A 24675-nucleotide genomic window follows, 5' to 3' on the forward strand; every position below is an offset into this window, starting at 1 on the left:
TTTGCGTCATGGAAGGGTAACGCCCCTTTTTGGGTGAAAACAAACGGATTCCTCTGAAAAAAGAACTCGCTCTAGAGCTGCAAAGTTTCTTCAAAAAATGGCAACAAACATACACTCTCTTTGCCGGCCGAGGACTGTGAGCGGTATTTAAAGAAGCTACTGGATACAGGGTTACAGAGGTGTCATTTTGAAATTTTTGAAAACTGGATTAATGACCCAACGCAGTGGCCAAATATGGACTATTCAGACATCTACCACTATCTCGTGGAATCACCAAGTAGCCTGTTTTTTTTTCTCATTAACACACTCACAGTATGACAAACTAGACGATGAGGCCATGTCGCTTGGATCATATTTAACTTGATTTAAGCTATTGACATAGTTTTGTTGTCGACTAGCTATAAGTTACTAGTTAGAAAGACGAAGATGCTAGCAGCTACGTGATTAACTCTCACTAGGCACGCTACCTTGGCTGTTAACTGATTTTACTGTTGAAATAGTGGCAGGCTAGGACTAAAGTGGACTTGGCTGGTTTCTGCTTGTGTCTAGAAATGCTAGGACTTTGAAAGTTGTAAAAATGTTTACAGTGTATGTCAAAATATGTATGGGACCTATGCATGTATGGGGCTGTCAAATAGGATGTTGTGACATTATATAACGAAGGCCAGCTAGTGATTGCTGTGCGAGTAAAACCTCCCTCCTCTGTTCTCAATAGGCGCTCTGGCGACAGATGCTAGAGGCTGCAGTCTTTAGCCTCCTTGTTAGAGCGCCTGACTCTCATGCCGGATACCCGGGTTCGAGGCCCGCTCGGAGCGGGTCGAGTGGGACCCGGGTGAAGGGGGGGTTACAATTACGCTATCCTATCTAGCCTAGACGGCTTAATCTACTGCCGTGCGTGTTACATGTAGCCCAGAGCAGTGGTCGTCGAAAAGTCATATAGGCCTAGTGCTAATCTTAAGATAGAGCAGACACCACTATAGCCAGAAATGATAAAGAATGTCACTGTTTGTGTCTGACAGGCCTGTATACATCGGAAACAATGAAAAACAAAAGGTCCCTGGAGGCCCATAAGTTTTTCGTCAGTGGTTGGGTCCAGGCTGTTTTACACATAAAAACTGACAAGTGCTTTGTTTTTAAAAGCACTGTTAAACCTTCTTGGAGGGTAACTAACAAGCCCCACAACACCTGGGTAGCTGTGGAAAATTGTGGCAAAGTTAGAGGAGCTCACTGCGACTGCATGGCAGGGTAAGAGATCCGTACTGTTGACTTGTGCTCACGTTTTCGTGGAACTGACACTGTCTTTTAAAAAAAAAAAATGTTTTACCCAAGACTAGGTGAAAGCTGTTCCCATGTGGGTGCAGTTCTGTATAAATTGGAAGCCTCGGTCCGTCTGGGCATCACCACCACTGTCAGTACCAGTATAGCCTGCCAATGGAACGCTGTTTCTACTAAAAAAGTTGAGCCATCAGAAATCCGCTCAATAGATTTTGGAGGCAGAGGCAGGAGAGTCATAGGTAAGGTCAAAAGACCCATCCCCAAAGCCTCAGCAAGCCAACAGGCACAATTTTTACAAATGCTACACGCGACAGGTGAATGTCCTGTGGTGCTGAGTACTTTCAGTAAATATGCAGGCTCCACACCACACCACTCCTAGTGGTTTGAAACACTAACCTTTACCAAGGAAGAGGCAGATAGAGTGGAGGCAGAGACTGTAATGCAGGCAGCCTGTAAGGCCTGGCGCAGGCACAGAGTAGGAAGAATCACCAGCTCGTTTGCTCACACTGTTCTTCACACTAATCAATAGCAAACCTCAAACACTGTAATTAGAACAATCATGTCAGAGGCTAAAAACATAAATAGTCCTTACCTTAAGTGGGGAAGAGACAATAAAAAACATGCCCTAGAGACCTACAAATATGCACTGGGCATTGGCCCAGCCACTGACCAATTATCTACCAACATATTGGTAACTGAAGATGTATGCAAAGTGCATGAAGGATTAAGAGTGGACAGATCAGGCTTTAGAATCAGCCATGAAAGACCATACTTTGGTGCATCATGTGATGCCTATGTGTCATGCGATTGTTGCGGCAAGGGTGTGGTGGAGGCAAAGTGTCCGTATAAGTGGGCAGGTCAGCAATCAGTCAGTTGGACAGATGATGAGAAAGGGCACCTTTCCACATTGTTTTCTTTGAAGCCCAACCATTCTTACTACACTCAGGTACAGTTTACTCTGCAAAGGCAAAGCTATACACAAAGAAATCAGTAGCTGTCGACAGAATTGTGACATTGTTTAACAAATACTGTAGACACATTTTAATAATACTTCCTTTCCCTCTTCCTCCTTGCCAAAGGTTCAGCTGCAAATGTTTGTGTGTGCAGCACAGTATGCAGACTTTGTTACTTGGACCCCACAGCAGAACACCATCTTTAGAATCTTAAAAGATGATGAATTCATTCACAGAACGGTGGACGTGATCAGCAGATTTTGGGCAAAACACATCCACCCACGATTGATGACAACAGTACTACAAAGTGAGGTGAGAAAAATAATAATCTTTTTTAAATAATCAAAAAAAAAAAAAGAGACACTACTGAACATATTGTAGTATTTATTTAGTAATATTTTGTGCCATGTTCACAAGTGCTGCACAAACATTTATAAGTTTGTCAACTGTTGCTTGTCCTTGTTTTTTGTCCCGTGCAGACTGAACCAGACAGCGAGGGAGTGGACCGTCAAGGATGTGAAAGCGACCTTTCAGCACACCAATCACCCGCTCTGTAAGGACGACAACAACAAAAAAGGTGTGCTTTTCTAAATTAACTTTTCAAATAAAACAGCATTACAATAATCTAGTTTTACTTACCAATATGTATCCGGATGTTTGACTTCCTACTAGACATTTCCACCTCTCTCCCAGGTAACTGCTTCCTCCCTTTCGTGAATGACGGTGTTAGCAGCTCGACACCGAGCAGGGCAAAGTCATTCTGGAGTGTAAACCCCTGCTAATATCTAGAGATTTAAAAAATCCACCATAATATTGCATTGTATCTACTTTAATCTGCTTTCCAACCAGAGGGTGGTGACATGACACCCTAATCAAATGACATGAATGTGGTTAGTTGAGATGCACGTAATTCCAATTTTACCTGATCACCTGGAGAATGGTACACTGAGGACAGGAATCCTGACTGTCGAACAATATGCATATCAGAGGCCCTTCCTCCCCATCCATTTGACAAAAATGTAATGCTGCCAGATGGACTGCATGCTATTAAATACTTCACTGTTGTCCATTTCTTGTAGTTAGTGTATGATTTTGCTCTAAGAAAGGATACATAATAGCAATGACATCTAGCCTTTTATTTCAATATGGGATGTGAGAGTGTGTAAAGATATTTCTTGTGACACTCACCTAGCTTTAAGGTTGCTGGGGTACTCTGTCCTGATTTCAAAACAATCTATGATTGCCGTGAGTCGTGGGAACTGGGCCTTCATTTGTGGAGGTATCAGTGAAAAACATTCCCAATCAGGCCAGTGAACTAAAAAGTAAAATTTTCCCATACATCAGGTCAAGCCCTCAGATAAAAATTAGCCTGACAGTTGTTTGAGGCATTTTCAGAAAAAGAAGGATGGGTTTTAATGTAGTTTTATCAGTGTAATAAACAGCTGGTCCCGCGGTGGAAGGGAGATGTAGCCTCGCCTCTTCACGAACTGGTTAAGAAATGTAAATAGGCTCAAAAACATCGTCCAGCTGAGTCTGAGTCCAGTCATCTGTCGGCACTTTCCATCATTTTCCTCCAAAGAATAAGATGACAGGCAGTTCCTTGGCTCACGCATTTCATCAGGGACATCGTCGGCATCATCGTTGTCAGCTGGGCAATGGTCTTCATCGAGAACTAACGAGAAAAATAAGTTGCTTTAGCCCGCACATCTAACCCCAATCCAGCTTTAGCCTGACCCTCTTAATACAATCTCAACAAGTGCATGTCATTAAACTTACTTGTAGGTAGATCTGGGATCACAGCAGTCGTTTTTGCCACCTTGCGTTTGAGAAGGGGTGACGTCTGCTCACGTTTCCTGGCGTGTTTATACCGATTTAATTTCTGGTTTGGGGCACAAATATTGTGGGCACAAAATCCGGGTGCAGGGGTTCTTTAACATGATTTCCTGGAATTGGTTTAACATTGTAAAATACTGTTTCAGTACATGCATATGGTATAAAAACTCTGGTATACACCCTAGGCGGTATCCTTGCTGCCTAGTCATAGCTAGATGCTTGCTAGCACTAACTGGCTTAGTTGGTATGGTAACGAAATTAAAGTCAGTAACTAGCAAGTACACTACTTCATGTTAAAGGGTTAGTTCACCCAAAAATGAAAATTAAGTCATTAATTACTCACCCACATGCTGTACCAACCCCGTAAGACCTTCGTTCATCTTCGGAACACAAATGAAGATATTTTTGATTAAATCTGAGAGGTGGATCACTGCTACATAGGCTGCCTGAGGGAATGAAACTTGACGGCCCAGAAAGTCATTAAAGAACATGTTTAAATATTCAATGTGCCTACAGTGGCTCAACTATAAGTTTATCAAGCGACGAGAATACTTTTTTTCCGAAAAAAAAACACATAAATAACGACTTTATTCGACTATTCCTTTTCTTCCTTGTGGGCCTGAGACGAGAGTTCAAGAGATTTCCACGACGCATGCGCGAGAACTGAGAAGAGGACGTTCTTCTTCTAATACTTCTTGTTCAGTTCTCGCGCATGCGTCGTGGAGATCTCTTGAACTCTCGTCTCAGGCGCACAAGGAAGAAAAGGAATAGTCGAATAAAGTCGTTATTTATGTGTTTTTTTTCGGAAAAAAAGTATTCTCGTCGCTTGATAAACTTATAGTTGAGCCACTGTAGGCACATGGAATATTTAAACATGTTCTTTAATGACTTTCTGGGCCGTCAAGTTTCATTCCCTCAGGCAGCCTATGTGGCAGTGATCCACCTCTCAGATTTAATCAAAAATATCTTCATTTGTGTTCCGAAGATGAACGAAGGTCTTACGGGGTTGGTACAGCATGGGGGTGAGTAATTAATGACTTAATTTTCATTTTTGGGTGAACTAACTGTTACTCCTGTTTGTTATCTTGGCGGCATATCTCGCCATAAGGGGGCACTGTTGTGGGGGTGTGGGGAGTAGCACCTTGCTTCGGTGGGCGATGAAGAGTATCTTGTGTTGGGGGTTGTTCCTCGGTGTACATGAGTGACGGAATAAAAAAGAAATGTGTTTCAACTAAACGTGGAGTTATCTTACGATCTAACATTGGTAGCAGAGGATGGCTGCTAACTACAGGGTTCCACCAACGTTTGAAGAAGGAAAACCCTACGAAAGCTGGAAGAATGAAGTCAACATTTGGACCAGAGTTACCGATTTGGAAAAAAAAAAACAAGCTCTTGCCGTCGCCCTGGCGCTATCAGGAAGGGCGCGGGATACAGCGATGGAAATTCCGGTAGATGATCTAAATGAAGACACTGGAATGACCACCTTGTTAGCGAAACTGGATGCTTTGTTCCTTAAAGAGGAAAAGGACAGGATCTACGATGCTTACTCAGATTTCGACCGGATTATGAAAGAAGCGAACGTGTCCATGACGGACTATATTATTGATTTCGAACAGCGCTATTCTCGGATGAAAAAGTACAACATGGAGCTACCCGACGCAGTTTTAGCTTTTAAGCTTTTGGATACTGCGTGTTTGGATGCGACGGACAGGCAGTTGGCTCTAACTGCATGCACTGACTTAACTTATGCCTCGATGAAGTCCGCTCTGAAGAGAATATTTGGCGGAAAAACGAGCGCGGCAGCACAAAGTATTAGCCAGGAGTCCGTGTTTGTGACAGAGCAGCGACGGCAAAAAAGTAAGTCCTGGCAGCAAAGCGCTCATCAGAAAACTCCACAGCCCGGTACTAACCCGCTGGATAAGTACGGACGGCGATCGAAATGTGCAGTGTGCCAAAGTACATATCACTGGGTCAAAGATTGTCCGCATAAAGGTGAGAGTGTTAAGATTACAGAAGATAAAACTGACATGGAAGAGTGTAATATTACTCTGTACACCAAAGAATCACCGACAGATGCAGAAATATTCATGACCGAATGTTTTGGCTCAGCAATAATAGACACTGCTTGTACTAGGACAGTCTGTGGACAAGAGTGGCTTGACAACTACAGTACTGTGTTACAGAAGAAAAGTGTAAAGATGATGAAAGAAACAGAAGCAGAAAGTCACAGGCCTTTCAAGTTTGGAGATGGAAAAGTAGTTTACTCAGGAAAAAGAGTAAAAATTCCTGCAAAGATTGGCAACATGAAGTGTAATATTGAAACAGAAGTGGTACCTGTAAACATCCCCCTGCTTTTGAGTAAGACATCATTAAAAAGGGCAGGGACCGTTCTGAATATGGAAAATGACAGCGCAGTAATGTTCAACCAGCCGGTCAAACTAGACTTTACAAGCTCTGGACATTATTGTGTGAACATTGTGGACAATGAAAATAAAAATCCTGCTCACTCTGATCAGATATTAACAGTTGAAGATGAAATATTGTCAATCACAGACAAGATGAACACAAGTGAGAAGATGAAAGTTTTGGAAAAGCTTCATAAACAGTTCGGGCATGCCTCTGCAGACAAACTACAAAGACTGATGAATAATTCTGGCAACAAGGACGCAGAATGCCCCAGCCTGTTGCAAAAGATCATAAATCAATGTGAAGCGTGTCAGAAATATTGTAGAACCAAACCAAAACCTGCTGTCGGATTACCACTGGCATCTACGTATAATGAAACAGTTGCTCTAGATTTGCACGAGCTTGAGCCAGGGGTCTGGTACCTACACATTATTGACCAGTTTACTCGTTTTAGTGCTGGTAGTGTCCTCACCACCAAGAGGGCTTCTGAAATTGTCAAGCGTTTTATCCACGATTGGATCAGTGTACATGGCCCACCGCAAAAGCTATTCAGTGACAATGGTGGCGAGTTTAATAATTGAAGAACTTTAATATTGAAGTTAAGACAACACCTGCCTACAGCCCCTGGAGCAATGGGCTGTTGGAGCGCCATAATCAAACCTTAACTGAGATCATAATGAAAGTGAAAGCTAGTACTGAATGTGACTGGAGCACTGCAATGGACTGGGCCTTGATGGCAAAGAACTGTATGCAAAGTGTCCATGGGTACAGTCCACATCAGCTGGTGTTCGGGCAGAATCCTAATCTGCCCTCAGTGTTAATAGACAAAGCACCGGCTCTAGAGGGGACTACCAAGAGTGAATGGGTTGCTAAGCACATTTCAGCCCTGCATGCTGCAAGAAAGGCTTTTACAGAAGCTGAATGTTCGGAGAGGATACGGAGAGCTCTAAAGAAACAGTTACGGCCCACTGACGAGCGATACGAACCTGGAGATAAGGTTTATTACAAACGAGTGGACTGTCCAGAATGGAAAGGGCCTGGAGTGGTCATCGGACAGGACAGTGCAGTTGTTTTTGTCAGACATGGAGGCACCTGTGTCAGAGTGCACCAACTGAGGTTAAGAAAAGTTACTCATGAAAATGAAGAGCCTCAGATTGTCTCTGAGGAGAATAACCAAGGACAACGTACAGTGGACATCATTGAAGAAGAGAAAAATGTAGAAAACGCAGAGAATGATCCTTTACCTGCTGTTGAAAATGCAGAAGCAGAGAGATCAGACATTGGAAACATTAACATAAAGACTGGACAAATTGTGACATTTAGAAACCAAGCAAGTGGTGTTTCACAAACAGCAAAGGTGCTAGGACGTGCTGGAAAAGCCAAGGGAAAATATAAGAACTGGTATAACTTGGAGCTACTTGAGCCTGCGGAGGTAGCTGGTAACAGTGAATCAGCAGATCTGTCACAATTAGAGGATCTTCGTGTCCAGAAAGAGGTTCCAAATTCGGATACACATGAGGATGTTTTTGTGACTAAGGATGTGTCTTTTGATGAAGCAAAAGAAAAGGAAATACAAAATTGGAGACAGAACGAGGTGTTTGAAGAAGTTGAAGACAAAGGACAAAAGTGCGTCTCCACTCGATGGGTGTGCACTTTGAAAGAGACTGAAAATGGATTAGTTCCCAAAGCAAGACTTGTTGCACGAGGATTTGAGGAGCTACAAGTTTCTGAGCTGCAAAAGGACTCGCCGACTTGTGCCTCAGAGTCACTGAGACTTCTAGTGGCAGTGTTATGTCAAAGACAATGGGAACTTCACTCAATGGACATAAAATCTGCCTTCCTACAAGGCATGGAGCTGTCCAGAGACATTTTTATCAAACCACCACTGGAGGCCAATGGCACAGGGACACTTTGGAAACTAAGAAAATGTGTGTATGGTTTAGCTGATGCCTCATTGTATTGGTATAACAGGGTTAAAAGCATTATGACTGAAGCAGGAGGTATTGTGTCTAAGGTTGACCCTGCAGTTTTCTACTGGCTTGATGAGGATGCGAAGGTAACTGGTGTGCTTGCTTGTCACGTTGATGATTTCATATGGGGAGGTTCACAGCTGTTTTCAGAGAGTGTCATACCTTACCTTAGATCAAAGTTCAATGTAGGTCGTGAAGCTCACAATAACTTTTCCTATGTGGGTGTGGATTTTGTGACTTTGGGCAAGAAGGTACAAATACACCAAATGACATACATTCAGCACCTACAGCCCATACATATCACGCCTTCACGAGCAGCAGAGTCCGCTTCACCTCTCACAGAAGAGGAGAGAGAACAGCTTAGGTCAAAGATAGGTCAACTTCTGTGGGTTGCGAGACAGAGCAGGCCTGATGTCATGTTTGATGCAAGTAATTTGGCATCTTGTCTCAAACAAGCTACAGTACAGAACATTAATGAAGCTAACAGGGTAGTCTGTAAACTCAAGACCAAGTCAGTTCAGTTGAACTTTCAACAGCTTGGGAAAGACAGTAACTTAAAGATGGTTACATTCACTGATGCATCATTTGCAAATCTTTCAGATGGGGGTACTCAAGGTGGGTACTTCATCGTTTTGATGGGTGAAAATGGGCAGTTCTCTCCTATTTCATGGCAATCTAAGAGAATTAAGAGAGTTGTCAGAAGCACTCTTGCAGGTGAAACGCTTGCTATGTCTGAGGGGATTGATAATGCCATTTTTTTGTCAACTCTGTTTTCTGAACTGAATGCTGGTTGTACTGTTTCTCCTGTACCCATTATCTGTGTCACTGATAATTTCTCTCTTGTTGATGCACTGAAGTCTACTAAGTTTGTTGCTGAGAAAAGACTGCGTTTGGAAATCAGTTCGATAAAAGAACTGATCCAAACTAAGAGGGTTGATCAAGTGTTATGGTCTGAAACAAAAGATCAACTTGCAGACTGTCTTACAAAAAAGGGAGCTTCCTCAACCTCACTTCTTAAGGCTCTCTATGAAGGATGCTGGACTGTTAAGTGAACTCAAGCATGAGTTCCCCCTTCCCTTACTAATAACCTTTTGTTATTTTGTTGTTCATATTTAATACACCATGACAGGTTAGCTGGTCGTTTTTTGTTGTTGTTTTTTTTTTTAAGAGAGGGAGATTGTTACTCCTGTTTGTTATCTTGGCGGCATATCTCGCCATAAGGGGGCACTGTTGTGGGGGTGTGGGGAGTAGCACCTTGCTTCGGTGGGCGATGAAGAGTATCTTGTGTTGGGGGTTGTTCCTCGGTGTACATGAGTGACGGAATAAAAAAGAAATGTGTTTCAACTAAACGTGGAGTTATCTTACGATCTAACACTAACCCTTTAAATACAGATAGTTTGGGGGGTTGAATTAATGAAATAATCGGCTTACCTGTTATGAAATGCTTCCCACATACATATGTGTGAGGGGTCTGTGGGTCCCATAACCCTCCATCTGGTGCTTCCCTCTTTATCGCCTGAAGTCATAACATTCTTCTTTCCACTTGTTTTATTCGGCATGGTAAATGTATAAATTTTAAACCGGGTGTTTTAAAAACATTTGAGGTGCAGCTCACCACGCAACAACATTTGGGCATGTTATTTTTGTTCTTCTGTTATCCGAGTAAACAGAATTCAGACCGTGTCAAAATGGAGAATCCAGACCGTTTGTTTTCCCCCAAAAAGGGGCGTTACCGTTCGATGACGCAAAAGTAGCGTTTGTCTATTGGAGGGGCTGACCGAACGCGCAGAGGATAATGTCAAGACTCGGGTAATGGAAATCTGCAAAGCGGTGGTTGTCGAAGAAGATCGTAATTTCGTTGCAAACAATGTGGACATTGCTCACCGAGTTGGAAGACCCATTGCAAACAGCGGCAAGGATAAGAAACCAAGGCCGGTGATAATAAGATTCACTTCCAGAACAGCGAGGGACCTCACATGGAAAGGAGCAAAGGGAAATGAATTTCTTAAGAAGAACAAGATGTACCTCAAAGAGGACCTCACGATCAAAGACAGGGCTACACGGAATCTCCTTTGGCCTTCGATCGACAAAGCACGGAAAGAGGGCAAAAGGGCCTTCTTTGTGGGAATCAAGGCAATTGTTGATGGTAAAGAAATTAAAATGTAAACCACTGCTCTGTTATTACGGATTCTGAATCTTAAATTACCAACATGACATCATGACTTTGCGTAAACATACACGCCACTTTCAAGTCAAGTGGCTTGTTATCTATATGCATTTTGAGCTATCCGCGTGTATGTCCACGCCGAAACAAACCGTCATCTTCCGCGTGTATGTGTACGCCGTTAAATGTCCGAGTGATTCCGCGTGTATGTGTACGCCGTTAAATGTCCGAGTGATTCCGCGTGTATGTGTACGCCATTAAATGTCCGAGTGATTCCGCGTGTATGTGTACGCCATTAAATGTCAGAGGAAACGAAGCAAAATGCATATCTACATCTGGGGAGTGATATTTTTTTTCCTAGGGGAAGACTCATAAATGGTATTAACCCCAGTGACGGGTAGGTTTAGGGACGGGGTTGGGGTAGGTCATATATTTATATATACAGTGATGTAACGTTAAGTCAACGACGTTGATGAACACGCTGAAAAGCGATTATGCGTGTTGATAGCACGCCAAAAATGGAAATATGAATTGGTGTGTCATACATACAACAGGAGGCTGTTATTATTTTCTGTAATTCAAATTGAAGCAAACAGGATCTCAAGACTGGTTACTGATTCACGAGTTCACACTTACATATAATTTGAGGAAATAAGATTTAATGCGTATTTGGCGTGCTGTCCGGAGGGAGGGCTCCGAGCTCGGAATTCAGCCCGAACCCAGAGTACTCCCCCCGTATGTAAGTGATTTTTGAACTAGGACTGTGGAGAACTAGGAGTGTGGAGAACTAGGAGTGTGGAGTACTAGGAGTGTGGAGAACTAGGAGTGTGGAGAACTAGGACTGTGGAGAACTAGGAGTGTGGAGAACTAGGAGTGTGGAGAACTAGGAGTGTGGAGAATTAGGAGTGTGGAGAACTAGGAGTGTGGAGAACTAGGAGTGTGGAGAACTAGGAGTGTGGAGAACTAGGAGTGTGGAGAACTAGGAGTGTGGAGAACTAGGAGTGTGGAGAACTAGGAGTGTGGAGAACTAGGACTGTGGAGAACTAGGAGTGTGGAGAACTAGGAGTGTGGAGTACTAGGAGTGTGGAGAACTAGGAGTGTGGAGAACTAGGAGTGTGGAGAACTAGGAGTGTGGAGAACTAGGAGTGTGGAGTACTAGGAGTGTGGAGAACTAGGAGTGTGGAGAACTAGGAGTGTGGAGAACTAGGAGTGTGAAGAACTAGGAGTGTGGAGAATTAGGAGTGTGGAGAACTAGGAGTGTGGAGAACTAGGAGTGTGGAGAACTAGGAGTGTGGAGAACTAGGACTGTGGAGAACTAGGAGTGTGGAGAACTAGGAGTGTGGAGTACTAGGAGTGTGGAGAACTAGGAGTGTGGAGAACTAGGAGTGTGGAGAACTAGGAGTGTGGAGAACTAGGAGTGTGGAGAATTAGGAGTGTGGAGAACTAGGAGTGTGGAGAACTAGGAGTGTGGAGAACTAGGAGTGTGGAGAACTAGGAGTGTGGAGAATTAGGAGTGTGGAGAACTAGGAGTGTGGAGAATTAGGAGTGTGGAGAACTAGGAGTGTGGAGAAGGGGTGGAGGGGGGATGCTGCAAACTGTCAATGGATCGAGGTAAGACTGTTGAGTCTATATGTACCCTTCAGGGCTTGAAAACGAAAAAAAAAATCAATCGGTTCACTCCGAGCAGAATCGATATTTTAACGTTTCCGTTTTTGCGTTCCTCATTAAAAATTACTGTTCCGAAAACGGGTTGATTAGAAAAAAAAAACGGTTAATAACGTTATTTTAATTTAGCCTATACTTTAAACAAATATGTATAGGCTAAATAAAGACTAATTTTTACTCAAATAAGATAAAACATGATAATTAATCTTGAACATTTATTTCATAACATTGTTTAAACCATAACAGAGATACCTGCATTAATTACAAAGCAAACAGCTGGAAAATATTGACCTGTTTCACTGGACCGTTAGACAATTGAAAGTGGCTCATTTTATGCCTAATTCTTTTCAGAAGAGTGATATCATTCTTTGTACATAACTTTTTTTGCAACACGACTTGTTTAAGAAATTACATGAATAAAAAATAAATAAACTGGATAACCATTGCTCTTTAAATGCACTGTCAACTGCTAATTTCAAAGCAAACACTCCGCAACACGTCCTTGCATCACATAATCAAATTCAGTCAGCTAATAAACCTCAATCATTCAATGCAATATAACATTGTAAAACTACAACAACATTTCTAACATTTAATACAAAGCATTAACAGTCCATAAAGAAAACATTGACCTGTCCTGTTTTGGCTACCTCAAAGACTAGGCTACAGGAAAAATGTGCGAGTTGCTAGTAGGCCTACTTGAATAAACTTAAACAAAATCCACAAACTAAATCAGTCTATTTGAGCTTAAAGTCCGTACTGCTTGTTTAAACGTACAAAAAGAATGTCCTCCAATACCTGTGCATTCATTGAAGACCTCAGTGGGGAAAGAATGTACTTGAGGCATGAAAATGCTCGCTCTACACTGACTTGCGTTACAGGTAGTGCAATTACATTCATAGCAAGTTTGTGCAAATCTGGGTTAGTGGGAGCAACACTTGCCCAGTACTTAAAAATACAGTCACTCCTCTTAAGGCGTGCTTCTCTTGAATACATATCCAAAACAGATGAGATGGAAACCCGAGTGTGTTTTACTTTTGTACTTTCTTTTTCTTTCACCATCAACAGCTGTTCTATCTCGTCGTCATCGTCGGATGACTGAGATGGAGTGTACTGTGTAGTTACTTTGCTGCCGGATAAAGTCTGAATGGCTTCCCAGGCACGACATAAGTTAATTTTTGCGCTTTCGGATTGAAGTTCGCTGAGAAAAAGTCTGTATCTAGGATCGAGAAATAAAGCAGCCACAAAGGCGTCATTGTCAAAGAGAGCTGTTTGTCGTGATTTGAGACACTGAACTAGGCGTTTTGCAAAGGGATTGTTAATTCTGTCTGTACAGTACACACTGAAGCCAAACACCATAGAAGTCACCTGCTGTGAGCTGGTCCGACTGGAGGGTTTTTCGTTGCAATTTTCGCTGGTTTCAGTGCACTCACCAAGTTGGATATTGTCTCCCATTCATTCTCACCTAAATGTAGTTCTTTAATATTTGGTGACATGTCCTCGCAAAAATTCTGAAGCTCTAAAAGCCGCTCCAGCATATCGTGTGTTGAATGCCAGCGCGTTGGACAGTCAACAATGGCCTTTTTGTGTCCCATTCTTTTAAGAAGAGTAACAACGTTTTGTGTGCGCAACTTTTTTGCAACACGTCTTGCTTTAGAAATCAAATTGGATGACCGTTGCTCTTTTAATGCGTCGTCAACTGCTAACTGAAGGGTATGAGCCGAGCACCTCACACTGCGCAACACATGTCCTGACATCACAGAGTCAAGTTCAATTACCACATCCGGTGTTTCGCCTTGGATTGCATCTAGCTCATCCTCTTCCATTCCTGCGTCCAAGGGATCAGTTTCATTCGCTTCATTAGATGGGATGCCCTCTTGCATATCGGATAGTAAAGACACTGCCTTTAACATGTTAGCGCCGTTATCTGACGTAACTGAGAAAACTTGCCGTAATTCAACATTATATTCCTGCAAGACATCCTTCACAACGGATGAAATGTATGCAGCTGTGTGTCGTTCAGTCAGCTCCCTTACGGCCAAAGTGCGCAACACAATTTTTTTCTCCGTCAGTGTACTGTACATTTATACCCAGAACAGATCGGTCTCTGCATGTGGCTGAATCAATTTTAAGCATTAGTAGTCATCCCTTTAACTCATTCTTGAGCTTTTCCCTTCTCACCTGAGCAACACTTGACACCATATCACGGATATTTGAGGAGTTGATAGCGAAATCATTTCCTATAGCCTGTTGTAATGGGTCAATAATTTTTCTGAAGCCAGTGTAGCGACTGACCGAATCCTGTTTTCCTTTCACTACTGAACAAATATGAACACATATATGTTTAATTCACAAAACCTTGAATCATGTGAAATGGTGCCCCCATGTCTGCCAGCAGGTCATTGATTAACTCCATTTATGACGCATTGCGCAATCAAGGAACAGGTCCCGTTGTTCTCGAAACCCTCACGTGGTGCACACCACGGATGGACAATATGCCCTAAGGATACACACACACACACCACACATACCCGCACACAAACGTCCTTTGTGTGCAACTTAGGATAGGAATGTCCTTAATGTATATAACACAGAATTGTATCTAACCTTCCTGTATGCATGCATATCTAATTAGTTTTGTCTTATTCTATAGATGTAATTGGAGACTGGTCTGTAACTTCAAATCTTAAGTGTATTTCTAAAGAAAGATTACCTAACAGTATCATCTTCTGTAACTCTCCCTCTTGCTAGGTCATAAAACTTTATGACCCCCAAAAGGAATTCCAAGGGAATCACAGCTCCCACTTGAATTCTGATAAAGAAAGAGGAATAGACTCTGCACTTATATATTTTCTATAAGTATAACCACTTAAGAAATGTATAAACATGAATTTGATCTTTCCTAGGTCATGGTAGCCGGTATTATGGCTTTATAGTCGTGTGAGTGAACATTAAATGTGTGTAATTCTGCATATGAATGTAACTTTATGTTTCTTCTACTCTTTCCGGCCATTCTTGGTACCTGTTTGACCGTCTTGTTTTGACTAAACCAGTCATACATAGGATATTACAGTAAAATGTATTGTTCTGTGTGTACAATCTTTCTGGCTAGAAATGACAAAATTTTATAGCATCATCAATTATCCTGACAAGACAAAGAAGAACTTTTCCCGCTCGAGATGCTCTAAGATGATTGGTTCACATACGCGAAGCAGGCGTGAACCCCTCCTCTCTATAAGAAACTGACACAGGAGTTTCTCAAAAAAAAGCACTTTCCCTGTGAGAGGTTTCCGGTCCCATGGCTCCTTAGGGAGCTTTACACCGCGTTTCTTTTCTTTTCCTTTCTTTACTAAGTTTTATTTTCATTTTCGCCTCTCCCTCCCGAGGGAGATGAACTCTGAACGATTTCCTTGGTAACTTCACGTTCGGTGAACCTTTAAAACTTCCCGCGAGTCTGCTCGCCCCGGAAGACACGAGAGAACAAGCCTATAGCGCCGAAGGACAAACACGCACACGACTCTGCGTTCTTCAGCTCACACAAAGAGAACCATATACGCAAGAATAGGTTATTGATTTGATATGATTGATGTGATTTCTTGTTGCCTCTCTAAGGGTTATTGTCTGTGATTTTTGCCATGCTGCGATCACCCCGGAGATCTCTCTCATCCTGACCGTTAGTTTCACTTTCTCATCCTCTATCTCTCTCTCTCTCTCTCTCTATATATATATATATATATATATATATATATATATATATATATATATTTCACTCTCTCTCTCTCTCACTCAATCTCTCTCTCTCTCACTCCCGTTGTTATTCGTTTGTCTCGTTAGTTTTACTGTTTATTGTACATACATGTATCCCGGGTTTAAATGTAGAATTCTGTATCCGTAGTTTCTTTTTATTAAAACCATTATATTCTTGATTGCTAATTGTCTAAAGTGCTCATTTTTACAAAGTCAATGAAGTGTTCGACCCTTTAGCTACAAAGCTTTACAATTCGTTACTATTTCAGTAACCTAAATTTTATAATAACAAGAAGGTGATTTTTCATGGCCAGAAAATAGCTTTTTTGGAATTATAAGAAAGAGATAATTTTTGTTGAAAATTGATAAGTTAATCTTACGGCCGTTTGCTGGACAAACAGATTGTTCGATAACTAAATTAATTCCATTTAAGGTTATCTCATATAATCGATCTGTAATAAGACTATTGATATATTAATGACGAACCATAACCCATTATGGTGATCATTCATATATACAATCGATCTATTTTCAGCTTCGATAATTTAACTGTAATATGCAATATATTAATCATTCATGATTAATTATTAAATTCCCTATATATAATTTGAGCTAATTTAATGTAAGACTCATTGTCGCTACACCAGAGTCTTCCATTAATGTAAATGGTCTCCCGTTTACAGTTACTAGCTCTATGCACGCAAGAGAAAAATCAGGGAAAGGTAAGTTATAAGAGACATGAAATGTTTTAAAACATCTCCAAGCAGTAACGTAGGATTGAAGGGTCCTGGGAGATACTGCTTGGAGGATACCGTCGAGTGATGCTTCGAGCAGTGGTTTTAATGGGTGGGTTACGGGAATATTAGCTCTGAATAGCGAGGAACTGGAGTTGGGAATTGATCCGCCTCTAGAGCCAGCATCCTGAATTTCTGAGAGGATCTGAGCGCGGATGGATTGAGAAACTGGTGGGGGTTCCATGGCAACTGCGTTGGGCGGCACAGGCATCGGAGTGGCTGTGAAAAGAGAATATGGTGATTTAGTTTGTATGATAGAGCTGGGAAGGGTATAATCCGGGGCTGTGAATGTCAGCGGTGCCCTTGTGATTGGATGACCTGCTGTAAATTGAGAAGAAAAGTTAGTCGGAGGAAGTGAGGGATGATAGAAAGCAGTGTGAGCTTGGGCTGCGAGCGGAGGCGGGCCCGCGCTTGTTTGAGTTACTTGTGCTGCAGGCCACTGGAAGTGGGCGGGGTTGTAACCTGTTGGGTAGAACTGTTGACATTGTTGGGTCTGTGATGCTAGCGGCGATAGCTTCGCGCTAGTGTCTGCAACTGGAGCTGGAGGCCACTGAAAAGGAAAAGGGTTATGTACAGCAGGAGAATATAACTGAGCGGCTGCGGGGAGGCCGCTGGGCCCGGCTGTACGTGGTGCTGCGGCGGCGGAAGCAGAGGTGGAGGGCTGGGCCTCGTCAAAAGGTGGTAGTGGACCTGCCGTGATGAAAACTGGAGCGCGGCCCTGGCTCGCTGAGGGCCTGTTGCTGCGGCGGCTCGATGGGCGAAGCGAGCCGCGTCCTGTGCAGGGAGACGAGGATGGTGACTGGGCAGGCGAATTTTGAGCCCTGCGGGCTTTGCTCTGCCTGTGGGTCGACTTAGGAGTTGACTTTAAGGAGACATACAAATCATACAGCTCCGCTTTATTCATTTTCCTTGAAGCTTGTAAATCGGAGTTACCCAGCGCTTGCCTCAATCCAGCTACGGTCCATTTCCAGATGGGTGGGATCGTCGGGACGGCCGAGCGGTAGGAGGAAGCTGGGGAAGAAGATGGAAGTCTTGCCGGGGGCGGCGAAGACTGGTCATGGCGTCTTGATGAGCGCCGGGCTGATCGGGCCGGTGTGCGGCCGCGAGGAGAGGCCGGGGGCTCAAGTGCACCGACCGGCGTAGGAGGGATGACCGTGGGATCGACGGAGTGAGAAGATGCATCCCTGGTGATTTCTTCGTCGAATAGAATACTAAATGCTGCAAACAGTCAATGGATCGAGGTAAGACTGTTGAGTCTATATGTACCCTTTATCATTGATTGCTGATTGCTGTCCACTCGTGTTAATTATCTGAACGTGCTCCTCCCGAACTTAGTTAATAAAACTTCATAATGTGACTGATTCTCGAAAGGATGGAAGTAAGATTAACCTTTATACATTCTCAACACTTTCAACCTTAATTCGCTCATTGTTCACCTAATTGTTAGGGTTTTTTTCCCCCTTGTTCGAGGTTATGTCAATAACAATATTTTCTGTTAATGCTAGGGGTATACGAGACATGCTAAAAAGAAAAGCTCTTTTTGTTTTGTAAAGGTAAAGAAGCAGATTTTTGTTTTATTCAAGAAACTCATGCCTCCTAAGATGATGTGCTTTTTTGGAAGAATCAGTGGGGTTGTGACATTTGGTTTTCTTTTGGTGCCTCAAATAGGTTAAACATTTATTAATTAAACATAATTGACATATGGAGGAATAAAAATCCACAGTCACTTTTGTATACATGGAGTAATAGGGACAAATCTCAACAATCGCGTATTGATTTTTGGCTCATTTCAGAACATCTAAAAGAGAGAGTTGAATTTGTTACTATCAGTTTTAACAGATCACAAAGGCATATCTATTAAAATTAATTTGGTAATTTGTCAATCAAGTAGAGTTAAACGAGGATATATGAAGTTAAATAATAGTCTATTGAAACATAATGATTTTTGTGAACAAATTGAAAATGAAAATGAAAACAAAATAATTAATGAAATAATATCCCTCACTTGCAAAAATAACAAAAATATGTCAAGCACTGAATTGTTAAAGCTTGCTACATTGCAGAATGAGCTGGATAATATTTATGAAGAGAAAGCTTTTGTCAGGTCGAGACAAAAATGGATGGAAGCAGGAGGAGAAAATACTAAATATTTTTTTGGTTTAGAAAAAAGAAATAGAGAAATAACTGTAAACAAATTAATAATAAATGGACTTACTAATGATAATCCCAAGGATATTTCTTGTTTTGTTAATCAATTTTATAGTAAATTGTATAGTTCAAGTAGTCAGTTAAATGATGCAGATTGTTTTCTTAGTAATTTATCAACCAGTATTAATAAGATTACGTCAGACTGATTCATGTGATAAAGAATTAAATATTGAGGAAATTAAAAATTGTATAAATAGTCTTAAAGATAATAAATCTCCTGGGAATGATGGCTTGACAGGGGAGTTTTATAAACATGTTTGTAATGACCTTGCACCATTTATACTTGCTGTTTTTAAGGAAGCAGTTGATTTAGGAGAAATGCCCGCATCACTACAAGCGGTTATTACACTTATACCCAAGCCTAACAAAGATAGATTGTGCTTAGAAAATTGGAGACCAATTAGTTTGTTAAATAGTGATACTAAAATCTTTTCTTTCCTACATTGGAAATAATATTAGACTTTAATTGACACCTTATCCCAGATGATTCTTTTATATTATTTATTGATTTCTATAAAGCGTTCGACACTGTTGAACCTTTATTTATGTTCAAAGTTATTGATTTCTTTGGTTTTGGTGATTTTTTTCAAAAAGCAATCGGTACGCTTTATAATGGTTGGAATAGTTGAGTCCAGTTATCTCACGGCACCTGTCAGAGATTTGATATGGGCCGTGGGATAAGACAAGGATGTCCTATATCACCGTTTCTCTTCACATTGGTTACTCAGGTCGTGGCTGCTCATATCAAAAAAGCAAGTTTTCAAGGAATTTCAGTGTTTGGAAAAGAGATTAAACTTAGCCAATTAGCGGATGATACCACCATTTTTGTCAAAAACAGTGACGAATTGGATGAAGTTGTTAAATTTATTGGAACATTTTCTGGAAAAAAAGTTTACAACTTTGAATGTTTTGTATGTCACATCTTTTGGCACTAAGAACTATAAATCGATATTTTAATGAATAATGTTTGTTTACAACTTATAGTTGTTTATTTCTGGCTGTTTTTTATCTTTATGATAAAAAAAACATGATAATTGACATCTTGATTTACATTTAATCTTGGGGGCGTCAAAACGTGTGGAAAATTTTAAAGGAAGTCAGTCTATTAAATAAATAAATAAGAATAAACTAACTAAATAAATAAATTAGAATAAGTTAAATAAATTTGATTCAAATATATATATTTTTAAATTAAGATAAATAAATCAAATTTTATTTAAACAAAAGTGAGGAGCCGATCGCTGTCGTTAGCAGCAGAGACGGCCTTTGCAATTCTATCTCTTTAACCAGAACTAGTGTTACTGAAAACATAAAAACATGAGACATAATAACAGCATTCAACAATCTTCATCCTTCAGTTCCTCAGCTAAAATGAAATGATACTAATACCGCCAGTAGGTGGCAGCAAATCGTTGTCTTAACGAGTTACTCATTGAATCATTCAGTCAACCGATTCGTTTAAAACGGCTGATTCATTCAGAGAAGAAGCAGAAGTGAGTGAGAGAGTCGAGGAGTCATTCATTAGAACGATTCATTTAAAAAGGACTCGTTCAGTAGTAACTGTGTTGCTTATCATGTATTACTCATTTACTTATTATTGTTGGAGGTTCGTTTGCACCAATTTAGTGAATTTTCAAGTAACAGGGAAACAAGTGGTATTTGAAAATTGAGTATTTATTCTCTCTTTTTTTAACGAAACCAGGGGCATTTCGAGTGCTACATTTTGCATGTAGGTTTTTTATTTTTTGATCAATCATTTGCGCCTGTGCTCGTGCACGGTTATGACCTCATCTTCCTGGAGAGAAAGACAAAATGGGGGTTACCGATGATATTGAAGTCAGTTTACACATTATCCATTCATATCTATGGAGTTTTTTGTAGCCTACTTGCACCTCCATTTTTCTTTTTTTCCCTTTTCCCCCCCCCGCGTCTCTTCTAGATGTTTCAGCAATATCTTCATCTCCTGACAACAGATCAAAAGCATTACAATTCAAACTGGAACTGTTTTTTCTTCTTCAAACAATCACCTTTTTCTGAATTTCCAGTGCTTTCATCCTATTCTGAAATCCGTATGTAGCTCTCCTCCTCATATCCTTCTTAAATATTAAAATATGAACAATCTCTGAGTTCTGGGATTGACTTAGCTACTTTTCTCCCAAGTAGCACATTAGGAGTTTAAACAAATTAAGGAGCGCATTAAAAACTTTAGGGGCGCAATGCAATTTTTTTCAAATGTTTTATATTAATAAGGGGATATAAAGAGACATTATGAGAATATTAGGCTATACACAAGGTTTTTAAATATTTCTGCTTATGTAATAGCAAATTGATAGTCCTACCTTAGTTTAAACTTTATAGACATGTGACGGTATAAAATTCTCATTTAACATTACATTTAATTGAATTGCTGAAGCTTTTATCATAGTACGATCTCAGAAAAGAAGGTACAAAAGCTGTCACTGCGGCGGTAGACGGGTACAGAAGCTGCACATTTGTACCTATTAAAGAGTGCATATTAGTAGGCTACTATGAGGTAGAAATGCTTCTGTACCTGTCTACCGTCGATAGGGCGTCTATCTATACGATGTCTGATTACATGCGCCAAAAGCTGCCAACTTTTGAGTTTAGCTTGGCGTGAGACTTCTCCAACGGGGGGGGGGGGGGGGGGGGGGGGGTGGGGCAGGGGGGGATGGAGGAATGGAGATGGCATTGTCCAACGGGGGGCGTCTCTGCACACGCAAGGTTGCGCGCGCGCTACCCGGTTTGAAGCACAATCTCTGTCTCGCGTGCGCGCTCGCTCTAGATTACGGGAGATTTTAACTATTTTGCGGTATAATTAGTCGATCACGAGTGGCTCAACAGGTAGATCTATAGATAAACTCATCTTTCAGGCATTTGACCGACCGGGTTGACACTTCAGCGTGAGAAATCGGGAGTGTGGCGTGTGAGCGTGTGAAACCAATCAAATGCGTGTGTCTCACGGCCAATGCGTGAGAGTTGGCAGCCCTGTGGGCCATATAGAGTGATATAGAGTGAGAGCTGCGACAGCTCCAATGACTTCAATGGGACGTTTTATCAGTTTTTTACCGCAATGGCGGTGTCCTGACATTCCATCCTACCCGTCAGATTGTCCTACCAAGGCTTACTGCGCATGCGCACATCAATTTTGCGTCATTTTTGTCACGCTGAACAACACGCCCATAATATTTTACTACTTGCGTGAGAACTTCTTCATCTGAGGTAAGTTTTTCTCTATTTATGTTAATTTTTATTATACAAAGATATATAGCAGTAATGAGAACTGTTTACGGGCACATTCATACAAAGCCAGCTAGCACCATTGATCATATTAGCATTTTTCATGAAAACATAAGGCTAGATATGGGCGGGGCATATGATTTGATTGTTTGGTGTAAAATATAAACACACACAATTATGTCAAAATGTCCGTTTTGTCGAGTGTCCTCATAAGATCAGTCTTAAATTAATTAAATAAAGTATCAAATGATCGTAAAGAGTGTGAGGCGTGTGAGATCGCATCTCTCTCAGCAGCGGCAGGTCTTAAAGTGACAGCTGTTTTCATTCATAAAAATTCTGCGGAACTGGAGGTAACCTTTTTAGAACTGTTTCATCTTTTTTTTTTTTTTTATGCTATTCGATTCTAAACAGTACAAATGTCTCGACGACATCTAGGAATTTTTTAAAACTGAGATGTGATGAGCAAACAGCCCAGTGGCAATTACGGACCCTGAAGCACGACCTGCAGATGGATTCCAGCAGTTGTGGAGTATTGGTATTGAATGTATGTGTTCATATATTTTCAAGAGTGGCTTCAGGTTTGGAAGTGTTATAATGAATTTAATTAAGTCATCTGTCAATTAATGTTTCAGTTTGCTGAACAATACCTGCTGACAGGAACGATCAGCAATGTTCAGACTATGCCTGAAGCGGTCAGCTCAGCACGCATGAAAGTAGCCTGCACACTTCTTGGATGTCGAGGTGAGTGCTGTTTTAATTCTGTAATACCGTAGTAGTGTATGTATTGTAATGTACAGTGTGTCATGTAGTACACCTCTGTAGATGCTATCTTCACTCTATAATTTTCTTCTCTATCCCCTCTGTATATTTGGATATTCTTACTTGATTAAATACATTTTTCAGAGTAGAAAATAACTTGAAGGATGCAAAAAGTAATGCAAGAATGATTTGATTTAATGTAATTTCAGAACAGGTCTGAGAATTTTTTTCATGGCGTTTATGTTGACATTTAGTACACTATGATATGATTGTCAAATGAATTCATATTAATCTTTTTTTAATGTTAACAAATGTATAGGTAATGCAGAGGAGTACTGTGTGCTTTGCAGCATGCTGGAAGACGACCCCAACGAAAGCATGATTGAAATGGTACAACTTATAATGCACACACCCAAAAAGCAATAGTTTAACTTTATGTGCCATGTTTTTTTGTAGAATTTTGTTATTTAAATGAAAAGGTAATTTTTCTTTTCATGTTTTCAGATTCTATATTGTTTTAAATGTACTAATTTACATATATATTCATCTCTTTTATTTTCAGGTACAGTGTGAGAGCTGCAATAGATGGGCACATTTTAAATGTTGCAACTTCAGTAGCCTAAATGTGTTTATGTGCAAAAAGTGTGTAGTATAGTTTGAGTGTATGTCCCTTTATCATTTGCATTGATAACAGTCTGCAGCACAGTGTGGTCTTAGTTCATATTTATATTAATAACTTATTGTTTTACTTGTTTTGTATTGTGCCTCTGTGTTGCATGATTTTGAATTTTGAAATGAATTTGATTAATAATCTCCTTTCTGTATATATTCTATCTGCTTGATTATAAATGATCTCAATAACTAATCTTATTTCAATTTACATTATCATCTGGTTTAGAGTAAATTTGTAACATCTGTCCAGGGACTATACAGATTAAAAACTTAGACTGTCAAATCAATCATCCTATCTGTTTATTTTTCCAGGACAATCTGATGAGGTATTTTGCACTGTAAAATCATCCTTCCCGTTTATTTCATACTGGTAAGACAATCTGATGAGGTATTTTGCACTGTAAAATCATCCTACCCATTTATTTCATAGGACAATCTGATGAGGTAACGTTACTTTGCACTGTAAAATCACCGTACCATGGCCTAATAAGAATATTCGGCAAAGTTACACTGAAATATTTTATGTAGTCACAGACGCGAAGCAGAAACGCGCAGTAGGATTTTACGATGTGGTAGGATGAACCGATAGATATGGCTATAATTTTGCGCTACAGTAGGAAAAACTGACAAGGTAGGACAGATCGACAGAACAGCGGCTCGCGGAGGCTCTCAATAGTTCCCGGAAGTAGCAGCAGCGCGGTAGAGCTACAGCAGAACAGACCGTTTGTGATGCACTTTAAAAGGTAAGACATTTAAAGAACAAAATTGTATATTATCAGTACATCTGAATCAAATTAACTTATGTATTAAAGCATGCTAGTTGATTATTGCTCTCTAAATTAGTAGTTTTAGGGGACGTTATCAGGTAAATAAAGGTCATTGGATAAAGTTAATACCGCATTACAAACCACGAACAGCCTATTAATGGTTAAACCCGTTCTATTAATGCATGTTTATCCTTTGTTGTGTAA

The 24675-nt window shown here is 40.8% G+C and overlaps 2 long non-coding RNA genes across 2 annotated transcripts; both read left to right on the plus strand.

Annotated features, from left to right (window-relative positions):
* Positions 1-1329: 1329 nt before the first annotated feature.
* Positions 1330-2789, plus strand: LOC143711992 (uncharacterized). Its single transcript, XR_013194951.1, has 3 exons — positions 1330-1408; positions 2355-2540; positions 2708-2789. It is a non-coding gene; the product is annotated as an uncharacterized LOC143711992 (long non-coding RNA).
* A 20116-nt stretch (positions 2790-22905) lies between these two features.
* On the plus strand, positions 22906-23735 carry LOC143712179 (uncharacterized). The gene is made up of 3 exons (XR_013195021.1): positions 22906-23014; positions 23352-23422; positions 23595-23735. It is a non-coding gene; the product is annotated as an uncharacterized LOC143712179 (long non-coding RNA).
* The last annotated feature ends 940 nt before the right edge of the window (positions 23736-24675 follow it).

This window comes from Siphateles boraxobius, unplaced genomic scaffold (assembly GCF_051911475.1).
Source record: "Siphateles boraxobius isolate OS27281-9 unplaced genomic scaffold, OSU_SipBor_1 5, whole genome shotgun sequence".
NCBI lineage: Eukaryota > Metazoa > Chordata > Actinopteri > Cypriniformes > Leuciscidae > Siphateles > Siphateles boraxobius.